Source organism: Poecilia reticulata, linkage group LG2 (assembly GCF_000633615.1).
Source record: "Poecilia reticulata strain Guanapo linkage group LG2, Guppy_female_1.0+MT, whole genome shotgun sequence".
Lineage (NCBI taxonomy): Eukaryota > Metazoa > Chordata > Actinopteri > Cyprinodontiformes > Poeciliidae > Poecilia > Poecilia reticulata.
The window spans coordinates 17,813,374-17,839,367 of NC_024332.1; the positions used below are offsets into that span (position 1 = coordinate 17,813,374).

At 40.5% G+C, this 25,994-nt stretch overlaps 1 long non-coding RNA gene across 1 annotated transcript in view; it reads left to right on the plus strand.

Moving 5' to 3' along the window:
* The first annotated feature begins 21,130 nt into the window (after nucleotides 1-21,130).
* The window catches only part of LOC108167302 (uncharacterized), a 27,767-nt gene continuing 22,903 nt past the window's right edge, over nucleotides 21,131-25,994 (plus strand). Inside the window, exon 1 of the long non-coding RNA XR_001777668.1 lies at nucleotides 21,131-22,049. This is a non-coding gene — a long non-coding RNA (uncharacterized LOC108167302). The remainder of the gene's footprint in view (nucleotides 22,050-25,994) is intronic.

Consider the following 25,994-nt stretch of genomic DNA (forward strand, 5'->3'; position numbering starts at 1 on the left):
TGCTTTCTGTAGACACAACAATGGTCTGTCCCTTTTTTTAAGAAACCTTCTACGTTTAAGTGATTCCCGTGTCAGAGTTATGCACTGACACTGACGAGCTGCTCATAATGACTGTAACGGTCCAAAGAAAAACTTCCTGAAGAGGTATTACTCAAGAAGATGACTAAAAAGTCTGGTCTCTTGCAGGGAAGATTTCAGAGAGAACAAAATAAGAATTGAGGGATGACATCAAAACTTTTGCCCACACACTCAGTGTTTGTTTTTGATGCTTTTTCTGTTTTTCTCGGTATGCTTTCTTATAAGGGTGTGCGTCCCCATTCTGTCCCCATTAACTTCCTTTGTGATGACGGTGATTAAAAATAGCTACAATGTCTATGTTCAAAGGAGAACATGGTGATATTGCAGCGCAGGAAAATTATTTACCCGGCAGACTGGGGGTTTTGTTTTGTTTTAATGTCTAATGCTAGGAAGCCTATCAAATGTATTCATTTTTCATGCTTATATTACTTATGTAATATAAGCATGATTAATATAAAGCTTATATTTTTGCCTTCTTACAGATTTTGAGTGTTTATATTAGTTGTCACGTTTAAATGTTTCAAATCGGCAAAATTTCAGACAAAGATACCCAGAGGAAACACAAAATACAGTTTTTAAATGATGATTTCATTTATTAAAGGTGCAAAAAGCTATCCAAAAACAACAAGAACAGAATATTATATCAAACCAAAACAAGTTTTCAATTTGGAAATGTGGGCTTGAAGAAAAGTATGATCAATTCTTCTTAAAGATCTTTTTCTTTTTTTTTTCTTTTTTTAAAGTATGTTTAATCTAGCAAACAAGCGAGATTTTCTTAAGTTTGAAAGAAAAATATTTTGCAAGTGGAGCAAACCAGAGCAGAATTGTGCAAAAGAAAATATTGCAACCATCTGTACCGTCCATGCTTAGTTTTGCAGCATCTATCTCACATTCATATGTTTCTCTCTTGACAACATTTACGTGATTTTACTTTGAAGGGATCCAGTTTCAGACATGAAACCGTCAAGAGGACCGAGGGTTCTGCTACCTCCACTCCGAGAGTTATGAGACAGTTGACAACTTGCGCCATTAAAAGATTATCTGGATTTTTCTGAGGCACACTGTAAGAGCAAAGTCATCACGTTCAATCCACATAAATCTTTAGTGGTTGACACGCTGAGAGGAAGAAAAAAAGACACTTTCTGCTAAACCTCTTCATTTAGGAACTTACTTAGAGGGAGACAATCATTGCTTGTGCTTATTAGTTTTGTGGGAGGTAATTTTGATTTTCAAACTTGAGATTCAAGGACATGGCGAGATTTTTTTTTCGAGAAATTGCCTTCTCTGACGACTCGCATCTGTCGTTGTTTGGTTTGGTTTGATGCCTGTGTTTTTTTGTTTTGTTTTTTGTTTTGGCACCAACTGTCCTCCCTATGGTCAAGAATGCAGGAGCACACAGGACACATCAGGACGTTTTACGCAGTCAGAGGGACATCGCAGCGCTGACAGGTGCCGGATGGCTGTGACGTGGGCGTGTAGCCTTTAACTTACCTCAGAAGATGGATTTACCCCTGCTGCTTCATAAAATTACCAGTCAGTCTTTTAGTGAAATTGTACCCCTGATGGATCTACACTTTTATGTCAAAACTGTCATTTTCCATGAAACTGGCGAGGCTCGCTCAGAACGACGTCATTTTTGAGGCACACGAGTCAATAAACACTATGATATTTTATCCACGATTGATCAGCCTTTTCATGAAACGTCGAACGTCAGCAAACGCTGCCATAAAAGAGAATAGATGCTCTTTGTGAATCATGGTCAAAAAAGTCCAAATAACTACATGACGTCAGAAATGTTCCTATACGGTAAGTGCTTTCTAGTCCAGACCGTTATCATCTAGTTTGAACAGGAGGATAGTGAAACCAGACGCCTTCGTTTCTTAGCTGTTACTCTTGCGGACCGGACTCAGCCTCTCAGTCTTCATTTTGTCCTTGGCTTTTCAGAGATGACGGCCTTGGCATGTAGAAAAAGCCAGACAGTGAATTTGGGGGGGGTGTGATGTCATCACTATGAGACACGGGCGTGATATCATAATCATGAGGTAATGGCGGGGAAGGGTGTGTAGGTTTATGACTTTGGCACACGCTCAGTTTACCGTCAGCCCACTGCAACTAGGTCCTAATGAGAATGGATGGCCAGCCTCAAGCCATCCGTGTGCCTGTGTACGCGTTTGCGTGTGTGTGTTCACGCTTTGATAAATTGACGGATGTAGGCTAAATAATGTGCTTGGAAAAATCCTCGCCAAAAATGACCCATAGGTGCTCTTTATTTCTAAAACATGTGAGTCAAAAAACTGTGCGTGAATCTGAATCATTTTCCATTGACACATTCTGCCTCAGACAACACAAAAAGCACTCACCAGATGAGTAACCTTGGTCTGTGAGAATGAGCGCAGGTCGAGGCTATTTCCAAATATACGCTCTTGTGGTCTGAGCAAACATCACAATGTCTTACACATGGCTGCAGGGTGCTGAGTGTTTGCCTTTTTCTTTTCGGCTATCGCCGTGAGGAACTTCCCTGGACAATCATGGCAAGTTACCAGCACAGATGACACGCTTCATGTGTGGAGGATTAAACACTTTATCTTGCGTCGACATGCACGGAAAACTCTGGGAAGACTCTTACAGCCAAATAATTCACTCGTTGCTTCATGTCGTCTTGCAGACGTTTATTCAACTGATTGAACATTTAAAGACAGAATCGAGGCTCAGTGCAGAACCACTTGAAGAGATTGTTAGTCCTTGATAAAACCATGGATTGATTCCTGGCATCATGTTACTGGGTGTCTACATATTTGAGCCCTGGTTGAGTCGCCTTGTGTGAATTTCACAAAATCCAAGACAAATTCAAACAGATTTTTGTTGAAATTGAAGATGTGTGCTGCAGTGTGAGCATGCTCTGAAAAGGGGGAGTTCAATTTATCTCACACTATATTTGATATTCTGTGTAATATTGCTTGTGTATAAACTTCTGACTGACTGAAATCTTCAATTATAAAAAGAAGAGGAAGAAGACAATGTCTTGTTTTGTGAACTGACACACTGAGAGAACAATAGATACTCCATCAAGGCTAAAATATTATTACTCAACTTCATGTAGTAACTTTATGTCTCACAGCTTTCTGTTGTTCAAAACTCTAATTTATGTGAGTTTTTTTTCCCCTTAATTCTAAACTTTCTTAGAAACAGAACAAAAAAAATCTGTAAATGACTCTCACTGATGACTATTACTAATCTAATGTCCATAGTTGAGAACGCTGGGCTCTTTTTTCCAGAACAAATTTCCTTTTATACTAATTAAATAGACTTAGTTACATTTTGATCTTTTTAGCTGTAATTCAACTGTAATAACATATTTATTACATTATTTTATAAGTTGAAGAATTGACGTAAAAATCATGACATAACTAAAAACAATTTTTAAACCAGAAACAGGAGTACCAAACTGAAAACCTTATCCTTTAACAAGCTATGTTATGTGAAAAGGTTGAAATTATGGCTGAAACAACATTTAGCAGATATATAATGTCAATAGTGAAACTTTTTTTTTTAATCACTTGATTTGGAGATGAGCTTTTAAAGATTTCTTTTACTTAGATGACAAATAAAAAAAATTTTTTAATTTATTGAATTTTTTATTCAGTCTGCAGCTTATAAATGTGAAAATGTGGGTGAAAATCTCACTTGCTCATGACAAGAGCAGTGTAACAATCAGTACAAGCTGCTGCCAAGAAGCACATATTAAATTCTCACATTACATTACAGTGCAGTGAGTACAAATATCAAATTCAGATCTCTGTCCAGCTTCATAAGGCATTTCATTTCAATTTGCTTGGAAGCTCAGCATTGCCTCTGTGGCAGCACTTAAAAAAAAAAAAAAACAGATTAGTAACACATTTCTACTCTGTTATTTTTGACTACCTAATTTGTGGCTAAATTTGACGCGGCTCAATCTACAGCGGTGACCCGCTGTTTCATTGTCAATTACTGGGAGTAAAAAGTGAACGTGTGACCTCACCCAAGCGATAGCATGTGCCAAAGTCACCCTGCAGAAATGACATCATGGATAATGATGTCATCCCAGGATTCCAGACCCTCTCCCATTCCTGCTTAAATGCTTTTAGGCTTGGCTGCACACACACAGACACACACACACACACGCAGACTGGCAAGTTAACATGCTTGCGCTCACACATTCATGCAGACCAGCAGGCACACACACACATTTGAGAGGCCTCACCCAAGACTGAGTCGTGATATAAACAAGACAAACACACAGCAGATGCGATAAGGATGTAATTTGGCCTCAGAACAAATAAAACAAATCTGCAGAACCACAAGTGGCTAATATTAGTCCTTGACGTTAGAAGACAAGCAGCAGATTCGTGCATTCAGTCCGAAGAAAACAAATGTTTTGTTTCTTTGAGCATAATCACATTTTAGACCATTTGAAAACATCTAAATCTCCATTATTAATTTAATCTATATTTAATCTCCGGTATCTGATTATTCATACTGTTTGAACAAAGAACAAATCTTAAAATATATCGTTGCATACTTTATTTTTCAGCAACGATAGCTGCAAATCTTTTGGGGTATTTCTCCAGCGGCGATAAACATCTGCATCGTGAAATCTGAATTCATTCTTATTTGCAAAGCTAGTGGTAGACTAGACACTGATTGAATGTGAACAGCTATTTTCAAGTCTTGCTACAGATTTTGTTTTAGATTTAGAGTCATTCTAACATTTGAATATAGTTTTCTCTCGTTCAGTTGTAGCTCTTTCTGCAGCTTTTGGGTGGTTATAATTGGCAAACAGCCTGTACTTGTTACGCACCTAAACGGCTCTCCCTCTTTTTTTTTTTTTTACCTTTCTTTATCATGAAAAGTACTCCTACTTTCTTTTTTTTGCCTATTTGCTATGTCCTCTCAAACCCAGAGTCGGTCTGCTGCAGGTTTTATTCCTGCTAAAGGGGAGATTTTCCTCTCCACTGTTGCCACGTGCTTGCCCAATATGAGGGATCATAAAGTCAATGAACAACGCAAGCGACTGTCTACTCTTCCAGGAGAGTGAATGCTGCAATCTGTTGGGTTTCTTCAGATACAAGCGGAGCTTAACAAACTGTTTGATAACTAGGATTAATTGGGATGAATGTGAGATTGAAATCACATTTTTTGAGACATTTGTTGTGAATTGGTGAATGTGAATAAACTAAGCTAAATTTAATTGATTGCCCTGCATTTAGCTCCATTCCTTTTTTTTAAGTTAACTCTGACTAGCTCCCTTGTCCCTGCTGAAGGAAAATGATCCCCACAGCATGATGCAGCCACCACCACGTTTCACCAGGTTCACCGTGTGCTCCAGTTTTGGGGTAATTTGACCAGAGGAGCGATTAAAGCAACCTGCCTGCTGCCTTCATGCTTCCATTTTGTCGTCCAAGTGTGTTGGAGTAAATGGGGCTAAAGCGTTGAAATGCACACTGCACTTCTGAGAATTTTCATTTATCATTTTGTTTTCTGGCATTGTGTCACATTCAGTCCAATTAGCGCACGCTGAAGTCTGCGGTTGCAGCGTGCCACTTCAGAAAAATGACCAGGTATATCAGTACTTCTGCAAGACACTGCACTATTTCCAGGAACCCAATGCGCACGCAGGCAAAACAAGGCTTTGCTCAAACAGTTCTGCTCTCCGTGCATTCGTTTGCAGAGGCTGAACAAAAATGATTAAAAAATTATGATCACAGCTGTGGACTACAATTAAGCTAACTTTCTTCTTGCGCTGTTTCTCTCGCTCCTTCACAGGGACTCCCCCCCCCGCATCCCCCCCTCGGGCGCTGTGCCCAGTCCCTGACCTTTTTAAATACGTGGCTAATGTGAAGCATGTGGTGGCAAATTGGAAACACTGAGCTTTTAAAAGTTGTGGACTTTTCTTTTGCACATGCTAATTTCTCCCAGGAGATCCCATCAGATGAAATGACCCAAAACATGTCAATGTTAGGGGTGACATTTAAGCCCACGGGGTGGGTGGATGGGTGGGTGGGGAGAGGAGGACGACAAGAGTTCGGAGAGTGGACAAAGATCGGTAGAAGGGCAAAGGACTGAGTTAAATAGGGTGTGTTAAATGGTCTCCTCCCTCTTCTAAACGATCGTCAACCCACACGCGCGCGCTAGGGAGCACACCCCCGTTCCCACGCAGAGGTGGAGACCTGTCGTTCTGTTGCAAGCTGTTTTAAGGGGGCGGGGGGAACTCTGCGATCTTTTGGGGGAACAGGTGCGCGCAATGCAGAAGAACACACATGTGCTTGTGAGAGTGTGTCTGAAAAAGATGTGCGTGGGGAAGTGCAGAGAAGCAGAGGGCGAGCTTGGCTGCAGAACACATCTCAGATTGGGTGGATTACTGCTTCTCAGCCCCCTCAACACACAACAAATAAAATTTAAAAAAAGAAAGAAAGAAAAAAGGATCACCATTGTTTTTCTTCAAGAAAGGCTTACAGCGCTTTCGTACTCCTTGAACTTTTTTCACAGTTTGTCACATCTGAATCTCAAACCTCAATGTGTTTCATTGGAATTTTATGTGATAAAAACACAACGCAAAAGAAAGAACGCATAGTTGTGAAGAGGAAGAAAAATAATACACAGTTTTCCAAATTTCTACTAAGAAATTTGTTGAAGTGTCTTTTGTTGGAATCCTTTTTTACTCTGATACCCCTATTATGTAACACAACTAACTACCGTCAGAAGTCACGTAGTTAACAAATACAATCCAACTCTGTATACTTCTGAGTATAAATCCAGCTGCTATGTGAAAGCCTCAGAGGTTTGTTGGCAAACATCTGAACATAAAAAACACCAAGAACCAACTAGAGCATACCAGGAGGGCCAAGGGTGACATTGCAGAGAATTGTAAAGCATATTTATCTTTAACAAAAACAACATCTTAAACTCTAAACACGTCAAACCTCACAGTTCAGTCTATCATCTCAATACTGAAAAGACTCCAGCTAACAGCAAACCTATCAAGACATGACTGTTCGCCTAAAGTGAGAGACTTGGCAGAGAGAACATTAATCACAGAAGCAGCCGAGGTGCCCAAAGTGCCTCTGGAGGAGGAGCAAACTGGAGATTATCTGTTAACAGGATGACTATCTGTGCAATCTTTCTTGCATTGCAAACATATGTATGAAAATACTCTTTAAACAAAATTCAGATGTTATAAACATCCATCTTCAGTTCCTATTTGCCACAGTGCATTCATACGTTGTAACACGAGTGAGAGCAAACAAAGGATTGAAGTCAAGTTTTGTCTTAAAACAAATTTTGTTATTTTAATATTTATTCCAATACTTCTTGCTCTGTCTATGTCAAATGTTGTAAGACAAAAGCAATTTTTCTTTAGGTTATGAAAGGCAGCGACAAATTGTGACTCATCTTGTACTCCGGGATGAATGTTAAGTTTGCGTCCAATGAAATGTGTTCTTGAATTTGAAATTTCATTAGCGCTAATGCAGAACAGTGGGCAGAGTCTGACCAGAAGCGGAGGGTGGCTTCCCTCTGAAACACACAAACCTGTGTAAGTAAATGTCACTTTCCAAACTGAAATCATGAGAATAAGGACAGAAAGTGAAAATAAAAACATTATAGCCTTCAGTCTGAAACTGGTTACCATTTCATTTGCAAGGACTGAGACACAACATCATCAGCTTAAAGGTGTCAGCAAAAAGAACTGAGAATGTTGAAAAACAAAAGGTATTGATGAATTTTGAGAGTGATGGAATCTCAAAGTTGTTATTCCAAGAAAGGCATGGGGAATGAAGGACGAAGGATGGCAAAGGTCAAGATGAAGGATGCAGGCTGAAGGAAGTAGGAGTGACGGATGAAACAGGATAGGGTGAGGGTAGGTTAGATGAAGGGTGGAAGGAATTAAGGATGAACTGAGGAGGTTGGGATAAAGGATGTAGGTTTGGAAGAAGAAGAAAGGGATGAGGAATGAGGGATAAAGTATGAAGATGGTAAGAACGAAGAGTGAAGGTTCACGAATGAAGGAGGTATGATTTGGGGAAGTATGAGAGATAGATATGTTGGGAAGAGGGATGAAGGAGGAAGAAGGTTGATGGATTATGGTGAGGAACGAAGGAGGTAGAAATGAAGGATGCAAAGAGAAACTGAAGAGAAACAGAGGAGGTAAAGAACGTCAGAATGAGGAATGGTGATTGAGGATGACGAAAGAGGGAACAGAGGTAGAGAGGAGGGATGACTACAAGGAAGACATCCCTCCTGAGATTGGGTTTAGACGTGATTGAGATTGGGTTTAGACGTGAAAGACAGAAAAGGTTGGGAAGAAAGATGGCGAACGGATGATGGATATTAGCGATCAGGACGGGGGATGAAGGAGGAAGTTAGGAATAAAGAACGAGGGATGAAGAATAAAGGATGACGGGGGGATTAGGCATGAGGGGATGAATGGGTAAGATTGAGTGAGGTTCTACAAATTCACACCAGTATAAAAATATAAGTGCATTTGAAGCCATGACTAAGTTCTGACATTGACTTAGTTTGTTGCTCTTTTTAAGGCACATCACAGAAATCCAAGAGTTAACCAGCACAGGAAAAACTCATCACGGCAATCGGTAGAGTTGTTCCCACTCTTTCCTGCTGTGTTTGAAAACACACTGACTGCTACAACACTACGCCTCTGCTCAGTCAGTGTCAAACAAGCAGAACGGAGCAGCAGCGGCTCAATGCCTTTTTCTCCATTAATGTAGCACAACCAGTCTGTGAAAAGGTCTTTCACTTCTATGGCAGCTGCGTCGGATTGAACAGATCACATCCTTGATTTCTTTCTGAAAACCAACCTTTAAAAGAGAAAAAAATACTTTCATTTCACAACAATTGATGTGCGATGGATTCAAGTACTTCATAAAACACTCAAAAAATAAATTGTTAAATTAATGCAAAGACTTTGGAGCAAGAGACGACAGACACGTATTTGATTCACTAGTCCAGACAAAGACTGGATATTATTAACACATTTTAAATGTATGTATAAAGCCGTCAAACGCCAATTTAATCAAAGCAAAATTTACATAATTACCACTAAGACCTACAAGCAAAAGAAAATATGCATGACAGTACAAATCTGGTCATCAAGTTCAAATAAAATTTAAGGATGGATACTACCAGAACCAGCAGATTGTCCTGATCTGCGACCAGAGAGTCTGAAACAAAACCAATCATCTTACATTCAGTGACCCCTCACACTGTTGCAACAACACTGTGTGGTACTGAGTAAGAAACACTCATTTAGTTTCAGAATCAGTGAGTTTCTAAAAATGAAGTCATCTGCAAAACAGGGACATAAGACATTATTTTAAAGATTGAGTCCGCGTCTCATGGAGAAAGCTTGATTTGAAAATGTTGGCAAGTTTTTTAAAAATCTCTAACTTAAGGGTCAATGATCTCTATTTTCACACACTGAGACTGTGATTTTGATTATGTTAACTTCCCTAACCACAAGTGTCAGAGGTTATAAGCAAAATGTTAACTTTGCTATCATTTTGTCTCCGTTAAAAGAAGCAAAATCAGACTTTTTTACACAACACGACTAGGCCAAAACATGATGAACGCTGTTAGTATTTTGTCTTCTATTATTGTTCTTAAAGTGTAACTGGAAGCAGCTGAAACTCGCAAATAAGAGTTTTACAGAAACGTGAGATCAAAAATATAATCGCTAATACGATCGGTGCATCTCAACAAATAGAAAGTGTCTCAGAAGCGAGATGTTAACAACATAAGTGAAACATGTGGACATTTCTATGGCATCTCGTCACACAGAGCAACGAATAATCTCTGCTTGGCTGCCACCAACCGTCAGGAGGCACCCATAAATATTTTAATCTTAACACAATTTCAACTAAAATTTTACATTTGTTTACTGAAAAATACTAGAAATTTTTAGTTGATGAGACTGAATTAAAAAAAAAAATTATAGTGGCATTTAACCCTTTCATGCATAGTGGTCACTACAGTGGGCAGCTGTCTAAAAAACCAATTTCTTGTGCTTCTTGTGGATTTTTATGTTTTAAATGCACACAGACCACTGAAGTGGACACTAATGCATCATAAAATACATTATCAACTACTGGCCATCAACTACAAATGCAAGAAATTATTTTTGTTAAATCCAATATGGCCGACATACAAAAAAGCATGCCGACCGACCCGGTCCCCCGGTCCCTCCTTCTACTGTAGACGACTATTGCGGGTAAAAAAAATATTGTGACATCAGATAATCTTTCAAATAACAACTTTGTATTTGGAGAAAATTACAATTGATCACCTAAGAAAAATAAAATAAAATAAAATAAAAAATGATTTTTTTTTTTTACTAAATATTTTTCCTTCCTTTTTTGTGCCTTAAGAAAATTTAAAAAAATTGGGAAAATATCCTGACACAAAGGATCATAATTTATGCATGAAAGGTGTAAATAAGAGTAAACGTTTTTTTGTTTGTTTACAAAAACCATAAGATATAGATTTGTATTTCTTTGTTTCTCTCTTCAGCTAAGTAATAATTTTCTTTCTTGATAGGCAAAAAGATTTATTCCTACTTTTCCAACAATCCGTAAGAACATCTATCCCCACATCGTGTTCACAAAGAGCTGCTTCCTTGTTGATGTAAAATTAGCCCTGCTCCCCTCTGGAGGCTGGAGCAGGTGGAGGTGACGGGGGTCTTGGCCTGTTCTCAGGCAACAGATGGGCAAACGCCATGACTAAATCCCCGAACCTTACAGAGCAGCTCTAGGACTCTAATGAAATCCCCTCCTCAACACAAACACGCATATGCCATTAAAAAAAAAAATCACTGTCACTAAAGAATACAGCTGATTTCACTGTAAAACCACTCATCAAAAAACTAACCGTATCTTAACATTTTGAGCCTTATAAAATGTATTTCGTGGGAACTTTTTTAGCACACTTCCACTCTACAATAAAACTAAAAACCTGCCGCACATCACTTCTCTACCTTTATTTTAATGACACAATGACTTCAGTAGGACTACCAGCTTATCTATGCCGTTCCTCATTTCAGAAACTTGCTGATCGCTAAATTGCTGGCCAATACACCAGGATGACATCACTGGTTTTGAACGGTGCCAACTGTGCTCAGTAAAACTCAGGCTCGTTTCAGAGTGGGAGTGCCTCTGCACATGGACATGTGTGAAGGATGTGAGTGAGAAGAAGATCTTTTAGGCAAATTAGTCACGGCAAAAAGTTTCAGACAGCACTCAGCAGAGATAAGCTTGAATCTCTAAATGTCAGATATTATAGAAATGTTGACAAAAAGAATGAAAACGTCAAATTCAGATGTTATCTGTTGCCCAAGCTAAAACCATCCCTGCCTTTCTAGAAAACCAGTGTAGGATTTTTCAATGTTTTATATGGTAGGTATGACGTTAAATAACCTTTTTTGAGCTTTTCACCATATTATAATGTTATTCCCTCATGTGTTGCTTTGATTCTTTCATGCATGTTTGAGAAATGCTTTAATTTCTTGTGGCAGCCATTCAGGATGCCTAAGCGCTCACTCTCACCAGGAATTGCGTTTCCAAAGTACAGAGCGCATACACCCCATGCCTTCCCCACTCGTCTCCTCCAGACTAGTGGCAGCAGCAATTATCAAACACCACCTGGTGGATCTGTTGAGCCTCATCATAGGAACTGCTTCTCAGCCAGATGCCAATCAGAACAACTTCATGAAGAATGGTTGTTGTGATGATGTGCTGAAGGCAGGAGACTCTTAAAGAGACAGAGGCCCAATTTCAAGACATTCAATTGCAAAGTCGAAGTCATGTCTGATATGTATCGTAGTTTTATAACAACTGAAGAAAATAGTAACTTGAATGTTCTATAAAGTGACACTATGTGTCCAGGGAAATACGTAATACTGCACCTTTAAAGCAACACATGATTTTCTGCCAAAGCTAACATTTTTTTCTCTCTTGCAACACGTGTTCATTTTCTAAAGTTACACATCTTTCAACAAAAAACAACAAAAAGATAAGAATAATTTCCATGTAATAAAGTTACTTGTTTACTTCTAAACATGACTTTCTGTTGACTTTTCTGCTAAAACTGCACACAACTTTCTACAAAAGTTACATCAAAATCAGAATAGCTTTATTGGCCAATTTGTGGGTACAAACGACGAATCTGACTTCGGTTTTTGAGCTTTACAGAGTGCAGGCGTAAGTATAAACATATAAACTTTATGGGCAATAAAATAGAGATAAAGGAACAAACGACACTCTGTAGCAACAACCTCAAGATAAAAGTCTGAAGAGTTTAAGTCTTTTTAGATTTGGCGTCTTTGCATTAGACCTTGCAGTCCAATACCGTCCTCCGATTTGAGCTGTTCCAATTGAGTCGACCGGGCAGGTCCTGAGGTGCAAAAATGCCTTTGTATCCATGTGTGGGGGGTCTGCAGAGATGTCAGCTCCCCTTTTTCTGACCCTCGGCCTACACAATCCCCTGGATGGAGGGAAGGCCAGCCCTGCTGGTCCTCTCTGCAGACCGAATTGTTCATTGCAAAATAGTCCTGTTCTGTTTTGTGGATGAGTCAAACCACAAAAGTGCTTAAGTGAGCTCCTGTGGAGAAAAATCTTGAAATGCCAGCCTTAATTTTTCGCATAAGACAAGCCATCTGCAATTGTTTTAAAACAGTATTGTTCTAGTCTCTGTGCAAACTTTTTAAAATGCACGAAAAACCATTTTCTGAGCAAAGCTACGCAGCTTCACACAGTAACTTAAGTGCCGTTCACATGTGTCTAACCCATTTGGAAACAGGAAATGGGTTACAGGGCGAACAAGGTTGTGTTAAGCCATTCTTACTTTTTCATGTCAAGAACCCATGAGGAACTTTCAAAATCGATCATCTCCCACCACAACTCCAACAGTGGCACGTGCTTGCACCACATGGCGTTTGCATGGAAACATGAGAGTAAAACTAAATTTTCTAGTTTAAAATTCACCTCCGGAACATTGATGTTTCACATTTCCAGCTAAAAAAGTTACGCATCATTAGATCGCAGATAAAAACCTAAACAAGCCTGTTCCGCAAAAATGTTGTTTTAGTCCTTTAAACTCGTTTGTTTACCAGAAATCTGAACCAGGCCATTAAGTCTTATATATAACTGTGTTAACAACAGACAATAGAGCCAAGAAGAATTCAGACAGTCTGTGGCACTCCTCCGTGAGCTACTTTTTTATCTTAATGACAGTTTATGCCTTGGCTTTGTGGTGTTATAGTAGCAGCAATGTTGTGTAATTAAGCTGACTCGCCCCTGTAGTGCCCATCCCCTCTCCGAGTTCTTGCCACACCTCCACACTTCGTTCTCTGCCCTCACAGAGCTACCACCACTCTAAGCACCACTTCGCCTCCTTCTTCTTTGTACGAATGTGTGTCCACGCCTTGCTGGCTATCCGCGTCCGTTTCTCTCTCATTCTCCTTGACCCCGAGCTCTCGTAGTTTGGCTGACGGTGGGCGTAGCGGCCGTGTGTCAAACAGCACCTTTCCTCTAAAGAAAGGAGCAGAGCTGCAGGATGAGGGACGCAACGTGTGTGTGTAAATGGGGGTGTGAGGTGAGGTGGGGTGGGAGGGGTGCTACACGTACTTACACGCACAGCACAAACACACACACACACACACACAAACACACACACACACACACGCACACACTGCATGGTGATGTCATCTGAAATGACATCATCCCATGGAGGGGAGCCAAGGGACCTGATGGGTTAGCATCCTCCAGTGAGTTAAAGGGAGAGAATGAGAGTGAGGCGGAGTGAGCGACTTGTAAATAGAGAGCTGGACAAACGAAGATAGACACAATCAGAAAGACAAAGACTCTGCTCCAAATCGCCCCTCTTTCTGTCTCCCCCACAAGACGGCGTCATCTGTGTGCTCCAGCCTCGCGCAGGAAAGATGTATGCATATTTGTTCTAGGAATACTTCCTTTATTGCCGTACGCAGGTGTTATCGTCTTGAGGGAGGCGTGCATGAGTGGCTGCTAAAGTGCAGCTAGAGTGCAAGAGAATCAATACCAGAAAGCAACACAAACAAATAATCAACATGAGCACATGCACGCTCCCGAAGAGCCTGAACGCATGCTAGGTGCATGGCGACATGTAAACATTGTGTACACATGGCACCAGATTCACAAATAAACATATTCTGTCACACGCTGGGTTCGTGGCAGGGACACCTGTGCCTACGTGCTTCCATTGTTGTCCACTTGGCTGTGCTGTGCTCCACACTGTGCTCTCAGCACGCCCCGCCATCTGAAACCAGACATGTATCACCCCAGCTGGGGTGATGCACGTCTTCTTCTCTGTAGCTGCTGCTGATGCTGCTGGGGTCCTCTGTGAGCGTGTGCATATATGTTTATGTAGATGGCTGCAGCACATTCCCAGGAACTCCACAAAGAGGCTGAAGCAGAGCACAGAACTCTCATACAGTCATGGTCAGTGATTATTGAAAAGCTTTTTTTTTTTTTTTTTGCGTAACTCAATTCACAAAGCGAAACATATGATATACATGAAACATGAATTACTCACAGCCTCGTGTTTTCAAGTGTTTACGTTATGTTGTCCACTTACACCAAATTAAATATTACATCAGACTCATAAAAATACACATTTCAAATGTGAGCTTAATGAAAAGTGTGTTTAACATTTGCATTAAGGAAGTTGTTTTTAAAAATAGTCCTTTTACTCTGACAGACGAGCCTCATCAGAACGCACATTCAAATTGAATTGAAAATGTCTGTGCATAAACTTCAACGTACATTATTGGAATTAAATATAGCACGCCTTTAATTTTTCACAAATAAAAACCGGGAAAGTGTGAAATGCATTTGTATTATGTCAGTACATTTCAGTGCACTTAAAACTTCATGTCTCTTGGCTTATGTCTACCAGCTTTGGGTGTCTAGAAACTGAATTGTAACTCTTTGCAAGTTAGTTTAAGTTCAGTCAGATTAGATGGAGAATGTTTGTGAATGGAAGTTCTCTAGTTTTTAATCCATGACTGTTCTGTATTTTGCTCCATTCAAATTAAATGTGTAGGAAAGAAAAAGCCTCCCCATGGCTTGATGCTGCGACCGCTGAGTTTCACTGTGGGCATGGTGCGAGTAAGGGGACATCTAGTGTTTTGTTGTCGTCGTTGTTGTTGTTGATTTTACCACCACATAGAACTTTAAACTGCTTTGTTTTAAAAATGAGCTTCTTCTCTCAAGACTTCTTCAAAAGCCAGATTTGCAAGGTGCACAACTATCTTATCTCACCTGAGCTACTAGTTTCCATTTGCCTCCTGGATGCTGGATTGAATTGTGTTTTGTGAGATGTTAACATCTTGGGAAACTCAGATGCTATTTTTATGGCCTCACCCTGATTTAAGTTTCCCCACGGCTGCATCATAATTTGTTCATTGGTCTTCATGAGGCTGTTTGTTCACTAACTTCTGTATTTTCTTTTTGTATTTTTTTTTTAACAAATCTGAATAAAACATCATGATGCTGCCACCACCAGGTATCACTGTAGGATGGTGTGTTCAGAGTGAGGTGCAGCATTATTTTTCTACAGCACATAGCATTGCTATGCTCAGCACTGTTCCTGCTCTTGAACACTTAGACCACCACAAACACTTTCCCTTTTAGAGCATATTGATAGTGGACGACTCATGTTGCTAATACGCGATGATTCAATTTCCCTTATCACTCACTGCTGTCAGTGGCAAACTGACTCAACAGCACAAATAGTGAAGCGTGTACAGCAGCGTGGGACAGAAAGCGACGGGAGGGGAACAGGAAAGTGTTCATCGTGATGTGAGGGTGTAAATCCACATAACAAAGAAGACAGCTGGCACGGTGAAAACTGACAAAGAATCATATAAGAAGCAAATAAGAACGAAAATCCACCGTTCTCCCAGCAATGTTGGATACTGGTGGACCAGAAAAGGGGGAACCAGAAGACTTCAGACACTACTTCCCGTTTAAGTGTCTTCCGATGCGGTCTTTAAGTCCCTTCACTTCATGGTGCGTTTTACTGGAATGACTGCTGCCTCCCTCTAAAGTGTCCATGTCATGCAGCCAGTCTCATGAGCGCAATAAGTTAATAATTCACAACCGCAGAAATGCATTTACACACATATTGCACATGGCATTGGAATAACACTCTCAGCACTTGCACGCAGCCTCTACTTAAATGTAAATGTTTACTGAAATGCATCCCACTCCACACACGTAGCACTATTCTGGGTCTCACTTTTTTGGTGTGTCCGTTTTCAAAATCAGCCCGTTCCTACCCCTCTGCCTTTTTCTCTCCGCTGCAATGGTATGGCAACATTGGCACAGGCACACTCCTACTCTTTTCCGATCTTAGTCATAGGCCTCACTCATGAGGCAACCAGCCCTCCAACAGTTGATGCGTTTGGTCACTTCCGCGTGTTCTCTCTCTCTGGCTGCGCCTTTTATCACCCTTGCACACGCATACAGTACAAATGCAAATGGAGCCTCTCCTATTCCCCCTCGCTCTCAAGCGAGAGGACGACGAAACCAAGAGTCGGTTGATGGCTCTGGATGGATTTTTTTTTTTTTTCCTTCTTTCCCAGAAGGTATTTGCATACATGTTAGTGATATTGACTTTGTAGGTGATTGAATGGGAAACGTATACCTCTGTGGTAAGTCGCCAAGTGTGTTTTTTTTTCTACTGTGACAATTTTGTTTAGCTAAGGGAGGTTACTTGTTGATTCACATTGTGTTGACTGACCAAACAGAGCAGGACGAGGAACTTATGAGAGCTGCCGTCCCTATGGAAGGCGTTTCGAGCGTCTGTACGAGTGTCAGGTTAATTTTCTGACAGATATGTTACGTCAAACATGAATTAAATGAGGAGCAGGCGAAAGATAAACAAACGCAGTTTTTCATTAAAGTTGATATAGTGAAAAACTATGACGTTTGATACGATAGCTGTGTGGAAACATGCAGAGTATTTAAGATAAACCGTGTTGTGCAACGGCTGTTGTGTTGTTAATGGATTTAAAGTGGTTTTGCTGTGTTTTAAATGTAGCTCACATTAATGATGTTATTGCAAAGGGAAAGTGCAGGTAGGCAATGGCCACCCTTTCAATTTTGCTTGATCACTCTGACCTGTCTTATGTACATTAGATTTTTTTTAAAGTTAATTTATACATCCATCTATCGTTTATTTTTAATGCCTGTGTCTTTTCTGTGCATTTCTGCGTCAGACTGAGCTGCTTCTGAATGTTGATCACGAATCCCAAATATCTGACAACAGTCATCATAAAACTTTGACATTTCTAACGGCTTTCAATTTTCATGAAGATTACTGGTGTCTTCCATCTAGGCCTATTAAAAAAATAAAAAAAAACTTTCTGGAGACACCCTGTCTTAACGCTTATGTACCCATGTTCTGTTTTCATTTTCTTCTGCACCAAAACTAAAAAAAATCACAAATCCAGCTGACTCTTTCAAGCAAAGCTGACGTTGAGAAACCTAAACATCTCAAATAGAAAATTCTCCCCTGACAGTTATAAATGGAGGGGTCCCTCGCTGGTGTTTACTCAAGGGGACAAGTGGGTTCTAATTATCCCTCTCAATCGAAGGCAGGGATTTTCCTCCTCGTGCCTTTTTCCTCCTGGACTTTCCTACACATGCATATGTGTGTGTGTCTGTGTGAGAAAGAGAGAGAGAGAGAGAGAGAGAGAGAGAGAGAGAGAGAGAGAGAGAGAGAGAGAGAGAGAGAGAAAGAGAGAAAGAGAGAAAGAGAGAAAGAGAGAAAGAGAGAGAAAGCAGGATCGTTCCAACTCACCAACCGGCGGTCTCCGTTGACCTACTTCTGCTCTGGACACAGGGTGCTTTGGAAGAGGCAGGGCCTCACCCACTGTCTCCGGACCCACATACAACACAAGTTATGGACATGAATACAGTCCCTGACTAAGAAAAAAAAAAAAAAAAAAACTCCACACATTGCCTTTCATAACCTCACTGATGTTTGGTCCATCAGGTCAACTGGGTGCACATCATTGATTGATTTTTTTGCACATCAGCAGAGTGACAGTTGCAGTTTGCATGCAGGCAATGCGATGACCTGAGCGAGGAGCATGCTATGACCAGTCCTAGGAGAGCTTTAGATCTGGACTTGATTTTGCATTGCATTTTGTCAAAGCACAACAGTCAGCTGATGCAGACCAGAAGGTTTGGTGTATTGAGCATAAAACAATACACCAGGTAGGTGTTTTATGCCGTCATCAAGTTAATGCTTTGAGGAGCTGGTAACATTATTTACAGCAACTAACACACGTGCATAAATAGGTAACTATTGCTCCAACTCTTCATTTGGCTTCCCTTATGTTACATTTGTGATCATACTAATATTACGCATGTAAGACTGTCTGGTCAGAGGGACTGGACATTTACAGGAGTTTGCTATCACCCTTACCTTACACTCCCATGGTGGCGCCACGGGATAAATCAAATCACGACGCACTTCTTCAAAGCTGCTACTATACATTCTGACTTTTTCATTTCAGGGGGAGGGTTTTGGCGAAATTTGCGCCGTGTCATAGTGAAGGGAGGGGGGGGGGAATGTCTTCGGTGCACGAAAAGCAGCTAAGATGCTGATCTGTGAGAAGTGCGCTATTATTCACACGGCATACACAAAAAAACAAACACGCAAACAGCCGAGGGTTTTTCGTTTTGAGTCACATAGATTCCTCCCACACAATGTGACCTTTCAGTCTCTCTTCGTATTATAAATATCAAAATTAGGTGATAGAAATGAGGAGAGACGTCTGGGCGTTTTCCTGTCTTAAATTGTACGCAGCTCGCTGCGCTCCTGCAAGTGTGCACGGACACGTTTTTCTCATGCAAAAAAAGAGAGAGAGAAAACAAAACAAAACAAAAACAAAAACTTTCACTAAAAGTTGAAACTTTTTCCAAACACAAGCGCAGAGACAGAATGCTGCAATGATTGTTCTTTGGTCGCTTCTTCCATCCATGGCGCCGCTGACGCACCATGTCGGGTTGCAGAATTGAAGCGCCTTCGAGTAGTTATAAAACTTTTAAATGTTGAATCCCGTCCTAGAGAGAAAAAAATAAACAGAAAGAGGGGGTGGAGGGAAGATTTTAAAAATATCTAAATAAAAATGTAAAAAAAAAAAAAAAAAAAGAAAAACACGATGTCCTCTATAATATGGAATTAATTTCAGAAATGAGAATATCTCCTCACGACTATTTTTAACGTTCCCCTTTTCTGCTTTTCTTGTTTTTCATCGATGACCTTTACGTGGAACCGCAGCCCATCAGATAATTGAGCCTGATTACGGTTTCTTCTTTTGCATTCTGACTGCATCAGCCCACACATCGGGCAAATATTCAAATTCTGCTACTGTGAGTGTGACACTCCCAAACATAAGGACGGCGAGCCTGTTGGTTCCGTGCAAACTTTCAGTCAGCTCTGTGAGAACCAGTTTACAGGTCTGTGCTTATACTGTTGTAGAACTTCAGTTTGAGGGACATTTGTCCCCTGAATGCAGGTGTAAAAACGGTGTCGTGCGCTTAACCTGAGACAGATAACTCGAATCTGTACAGTGGGTCAAAATTTGGATTACTAGACAGTTCATTATTTGATTTAAGCTAGATAAACAAAAGCGTTCTTTAAAACAAAACTCCATATTTCTGTCTGCTATCGTTTCCCTTTTTAATAAACTCATTTTACATCCGTTTGCCTAAAGAAATTGTATTGCTGAATGCAGCTTAATACAAATAAACCTCTGTATCAGGTCATCAGCCATGCACATTAAAGACTGCGGGTTTCTACATGCAATCTAGCAAGGAAAATATATAAATCCAGCTGTGATTTGCAATTTCTCATCAAGCCAATGCACGGGCCGGACAGTTTGGCGCATGCAGCTAATTTGCTGAGAGAGGAAGCAGAGCTTATCCCCTCTTTTATGTGTTTTAGTAGAAAAATAAACTCAAAATAAAAATCGGTTCGCAGCAGAAACAATTTGAAGTTGCCTCTCACACCAAACCTGTGGCACACACAGACCCTTTTTGTCTGTCACACTGCGCCACAAAAGGTCCTACAGAGTGTTTTATCCCCCTTTTTTGTACGCACGCAATGCAGGTAAAACTTGCTGATAAGAGAACGTTCCGCGATACCACTTTTATTTTATTTTTTTAAATGGAGGTATCTTGGTTTGTTATCAGATACTTTTGCAACGTGATGAATTAAACTTTCCCAGCTTGTCGTGACTCTGTTTGCGCATTCAGACATGGGCTCACAGTCTGCACACCCTGATGCGGATTTCAATATACCGTATAGCTGTTCATACTCTGCAAGTTTAACATATCTTAAAAAGGTCTTTGTTGAACTTTAAGAGGCCTATTCTAGGCTTTGAACGCTGAAGTGTGACGCGTATGATTTACTTCCTCTTCCTTTTTATTTATTTCGTCGCCCAGAGGACATCAGCCTACAAGCGCTCTAATGTCAACCTGTTTGCAAGGACTCATTTGAGGTAAAAATAAATAAATAAAATAAAAAAAGTTAGGAGTGATTTAAAACGGTCTCTTTTGCCGCCATGTAGTGGTGAAGGTGGAGGGTAGGGAAGTTAGATGGGCGTACCTACTATAGAGATGGTGACTTCACTGACACCAGCAGCTTCATGACGCAACGCTACTGTAAGAGCGAGGAAACGGCGCTCACCTTTATATCCGATGAACCAACATGATCCTATTTCTGCATAGCAAGCCGTCTCGGCCGTCCCCTCCCCGCCCGCTCTTCACTTTCAAGAGGAGCGGCGGGTAAACGCGGCATCAGAGAGTACTTGTCCGCTTGTGCGCATTTGACGAATTGTTGCATTTGCTGCTGCTGCCCAAACTGTTCTTGCATCTTGTTTTTTTTTTAAATAAGTTCTTTTTATTATTATTATTATTATTATTATTATTATTATCATTGCTTCTTCACAAAAGAAGAAAGGCAAACTTTCCTGCCAGCATTTGGAATCACTGAATGAACCTTTCTTGGCAGGACGAGAGCACCGGACCGGATTCAAACTCTGGTTCCTGTTGTGCGGCTCAAGCAACGACGAGGTGCGCAAACTGTTGTGCACCTCGCTGCCGCCCGCCGCTCTCCCTGAGAACCAGCAGTTTCAAGTGGAAGAGAGGCGTACGTGGTGCACCACACATTCTCGTTTTGACGACGCAAGATGTGCGAGAACTGAATGGCAGTAGATGGGATCTGTAACTCAACCGCGCTATGCAAATGCCTCTTCGTCCCCCTCCACCTCCTCCTCCTCCTCCTCCCCTCATGCTCCTTCCTCCACCTCCACTAGGCGCTCAGGCGCACCGACCTGTATATATAGGCTGATCTCGGAGAGCCTATCCGACCCGGGCGGGTTGCGCGCACTCTGGTCGGGATGCTGGTCCAACAACCTAAAAACACGTGAGCTGAGCTGATGAGACGACTTGATCGCGAATTCGGATGATGGGGTTTCTCTCTATAGCTGTAGTGCGCTCAAATGTGTATTTTTAATTTTTTTTTTTCCCTCCCTCTCACGGTGGCTCCTGGACTCCTCCTCCTCCCCCTAGCCTCCCTCCCTCCCTCCCTCCCTCACTCACTCCTCCCTCCTCCTCCCCCCTTTCTCTTTTCGCAACATTGACGCAACCAAAAAATACTGGAACAAAAGAAACAACTTCCTTGAAGCTTTGCTGAAACTGCACTTAGTCGGAGAATGGCAGCTTGCTGTCAACTTGCCTCGCTCGGGTGGGAAACATCGAGGTGAGGGGTGGCCCGGCTGGCAGCGACTGAGTGAAGAGAGAGCGAGAGAGAGAGAGCGGGAGAGAGAGAGAGAGAGAGATGCGGGCGAAGACTCCGGAATAGACAACCGAGTAAGTACGGATGAGACAGACACTTGAGTAATTTCAACTTTTCCTGCGTGACCTCTCGAGTGAGCAGAGGTGCGAGTAGATCTGATCGGCTGTCTAAAGTCTCTTCGTGATGTGGAACTGACGGGGGTAGAATATTATAGTAACAGGCCGAGATATTCATTGTGTGCATGTGTTTTTCAGAATGAGAAGTTTGTCATTTTGCAGCCATTGACAACGGCGGCGTAACTCAACTGTCAACTCCAAATATGGGCTGGGGATATACTACGCTCTTTAAATGGGGTTTCTGTGAAAAGCGTAGAAATGGAGAGGCATTTTTTTTTTTTTCCGAGGAAACGCGAATGTGTTGGTGACATATACGCGCAGTAGCCGGGTGGAAGAGGATCCCAAACATCCCCGTAACGTAGCGGCGGTTTCTACGCTGTTTTCTTCTTTTTTTAAAATATATCTTTTAAATTGTAAACTCGGGAGGTTTTGTCGTGATTTTAATTGAACTGTGCAACTTTGCTTTGAGGTTTGACGCGGAAGATCGCTGCGCTTCCTCGCCTCAGTGTTTTTGTGTGTGTGTGTGTTTTTTTTTTTTACTGCACGAACAAAGGGCTGGATGGAGTAGTCGGCTCCCGCACAGAGCGTCGGTGGGAGAGAGCAAGCGGGCTGTTTACAATAATAACACGGCGGCTGTGACGTCACCGCGAGTGACGGCCGGCGCGGCCAATGAGGGCGCCGCTTGGCCATCAGCAACACGCTATATTTGGAAAGCGGTTACATCATCGAGGCGCAACATTTTGACCAAGGAAGGCGGGACTTCCGCGGGAACTCTCCAGTTTGTAGTCCAGAAACAGGACAATAGACACACTTTTAAGTGTTTCTGTTGCTTTGTTTTGCTTTTTCTTCGTCTTCTTTTTAAAGCGTACATTAGGATTTCATACGCAATGTAGAGTTTGTAATWGCGCAGGCTTAAAAGTGACACATTTAAATGAATTAACTAAATTAGTAAATAGTTMTTTACACTACAAATCAAAAAAGGTCTAGAATAAAAATGKCATATGACTAAGATAAGAAGGTAAATAAATACATAAATGATATTTAAATAAAGTGGCTCTAGGTTTTTTATGTATCTCTTTCTCAAATACAGTAAAGTCAACTTACCTTGCGTTACACTCGGCTGTATAAAAGTGCACTACAAATGAAGTTGAATTGATTGACTGTGATGAATTAATCAAATTTATAAATTTACAGCTGAGATAATTTTTTCTTGGGTATAAAAAGTCCACACACCCCTGTTAAAATGCCAGGTGTATTTAGTAGGCGCAAGGTTGAACTGATTCTCTTTCTGCCAGAGAATACAACCAGGCTTCACTAAAATCAAAAACTTCCCAGTGGTAAGTTTGGCACAAAAACGATGCATCTTCAATAATACACTGCATGTGTCGTGAATTGTTGTTGTAGTTGTAGCATCATTCCTTGGAACGAGCACATTTGTCAAGTTAGATTGAAACATAAACAGACCTTCAGGTGTTTAACAGAAAGCTGAACATGAGGAGCTTTCAGTTTTCAGCATCACTGTGTTCTAGCCGGTATTTTTCTGAAGGTAGAGTCCTACCAAATAAGACTGAATGGTGAAATTACAGTAATAGTTTGAAGGTGTGTACAAACAGTTTATTGCAGCTTCTTTTTTTTTGTAATTATTTTTATTTAAAAGACTAGTTTGTTTTTCAGTTGAATTGTACATGATGTTTGTTACGAAAAAGGTTAAAATGACTCAGATGATTCAGTCTCATGTCCAGTCTCACTCGGATATTTAGCAGTTGTGTGAAGATTTTATATATCCACATTATTGTAGATATTAATTTACACAGTAGGGAGTTTTGCTTTGAGTAGCATAGCAATGCCTCGACCCATTTGTTGCCGCACCCTGCCAGTAAGGGCTGAATTAAGGCTATAGACACCTTACCCTCACCTACAAATGGAAAGACAAATGGAAAAATTTCCAATCATGAACAACAAAGTCATAGAGAGGAAAGTCAAGTACCCCCAACCATCACAGTACGAACGGCCATCTGCCATGACCGAATGTGGGCCGAGCGGACAGAGCAAACACTACCATAAGAATCAGCCTTCTGGCACTTGGTCATAACAGGTTTATATGATTTCATAGCATACTGTAACATAGGAAGTATGAATGAATTACTTAATGACTTAAATACTAAACCTTAAATTATATAGGATTTAATAATCCTATACATACTTTGATTTATGCTGAAATTTGAAGCATTTCCAGGCAGATTAAATGACTGGAAATCTAAGGCAGAGTTAAGATCTGTAAAGTCGGATTCACTTAAAGTGTTGTTTTACTTTGCACTGTGCTGCTTTAATTTTGTATCACATTTCATGTTTCAAGCGAGAAAATTATCTACTTCTATTTAAAAAGCCATTCAATGCAAACCTGATGARTGATTCAACATTGATGAAATAGCCATTTGCATAAACTACTGCTACATTTTTGAGACTGGAGTTGTTTTAAGATGAAACAAGTCCGCGATTGCTTTTAGTTTCAACCTCTGGGACCAAATAAACTTTATAGTGTACAATGTGAAGACACAGAAAAGAAATGCCTACTCACTGGTGAACTAATAATGAGTTGAAACTTCAGAAATGCTGAAACATCCCTTTAAAATTATGCTATTTATTTTAAATACCTTAGCAAAGACCCATTTGACTTCTCTGCTTTGCACTATAAGAATGTTCCCTTTTCAAGCAGCTGTATCCAACCTGTAAATGTTGATTTCAACTCTCTGCATTCTCTACTGCAGAGAGAAGAAATATATTGTTGACATTTGTTATAAATTACGTCAAAATTGCACATTTGTTCAACCATGTCACAGGAAATTACAAGGAGCCAGTAAAGCTGCAGCAGAAGATAGAACTTGTTGTAGAGAATTTTCCCTTAATCTTGATGCTGATAAGTGTCTCCCACTTATACATATTCTGGATTTACTTGTTTTTCTAGATTTTTGTTGGSATTATTGTGATATATCTGCTCTGAAAATTAATGGTGTGAACTTACAGTGAGGAGAGAGTAAGGTTTGCCTCGATTCATGCTGTTTCAACAGCACAGCACAGGGAGAGGAAAATTACTTTCTTCAAACCAAAATGTAACTTTTTGACCAATATGTGAAATTGTTTTAACACTATTCTTGAAGTGAAACATGGTGTTGGCAGCATCATACTGTGTGGATGAATTTTCTYGGCAGGGGCAGGGAGTCAGAGTTGACTGGGAAATGGGTGGAGCTACATTCTGGACGAAAACTTATTAGAGGCTTTGAAAAACTTTAGAAATGCTCTTCCAGAATTGCAAAGTACAAAGCACAGACTCCGGGAGTCTGAATACAAATGTCAGACACTCTTCAAAATTATTTTTTAAATAGCTTTCCGTCATCTTTGTGATATTGACTACTGCATATTGGTCTGTCACTTAAAGTCATAAGAAAAGTTTGTGGTTCACATGTGACAAAATGTGAAAATGTTCAAAGAGTGTGAATACATTTGCAAGGCACTGAACTGTAGCATTACACACTTTAGTGCTGCACAGARCAAAGAAGGTTTCTCTTACTCGCTGAAGACAAATAACTCAAAAGTTCTGAAAATAGGAATATTATTTGTGCCAATCAAACAGCAAATGAGACATAAAAGAAGAGGTGTGCTAAATATGAGAAAAAAACAGTGGTACAATACTCCTACAAAGTGGGTTTGATCTATTGTTTGTTAAAAATCAAGTGATAACTGACATAAATGATCTGACATTAAATGCTTCTGATCAACAAAGTCAAGGATGTCTTTGTGAAAGAGAGAGAGAACACAGAGCGTACAATCGTCTAAGAACAATGTGTAACGATTGTTACAATAAAATTATAATAAAGCTAACAAAAAATTCAAACCTTCAAGGAA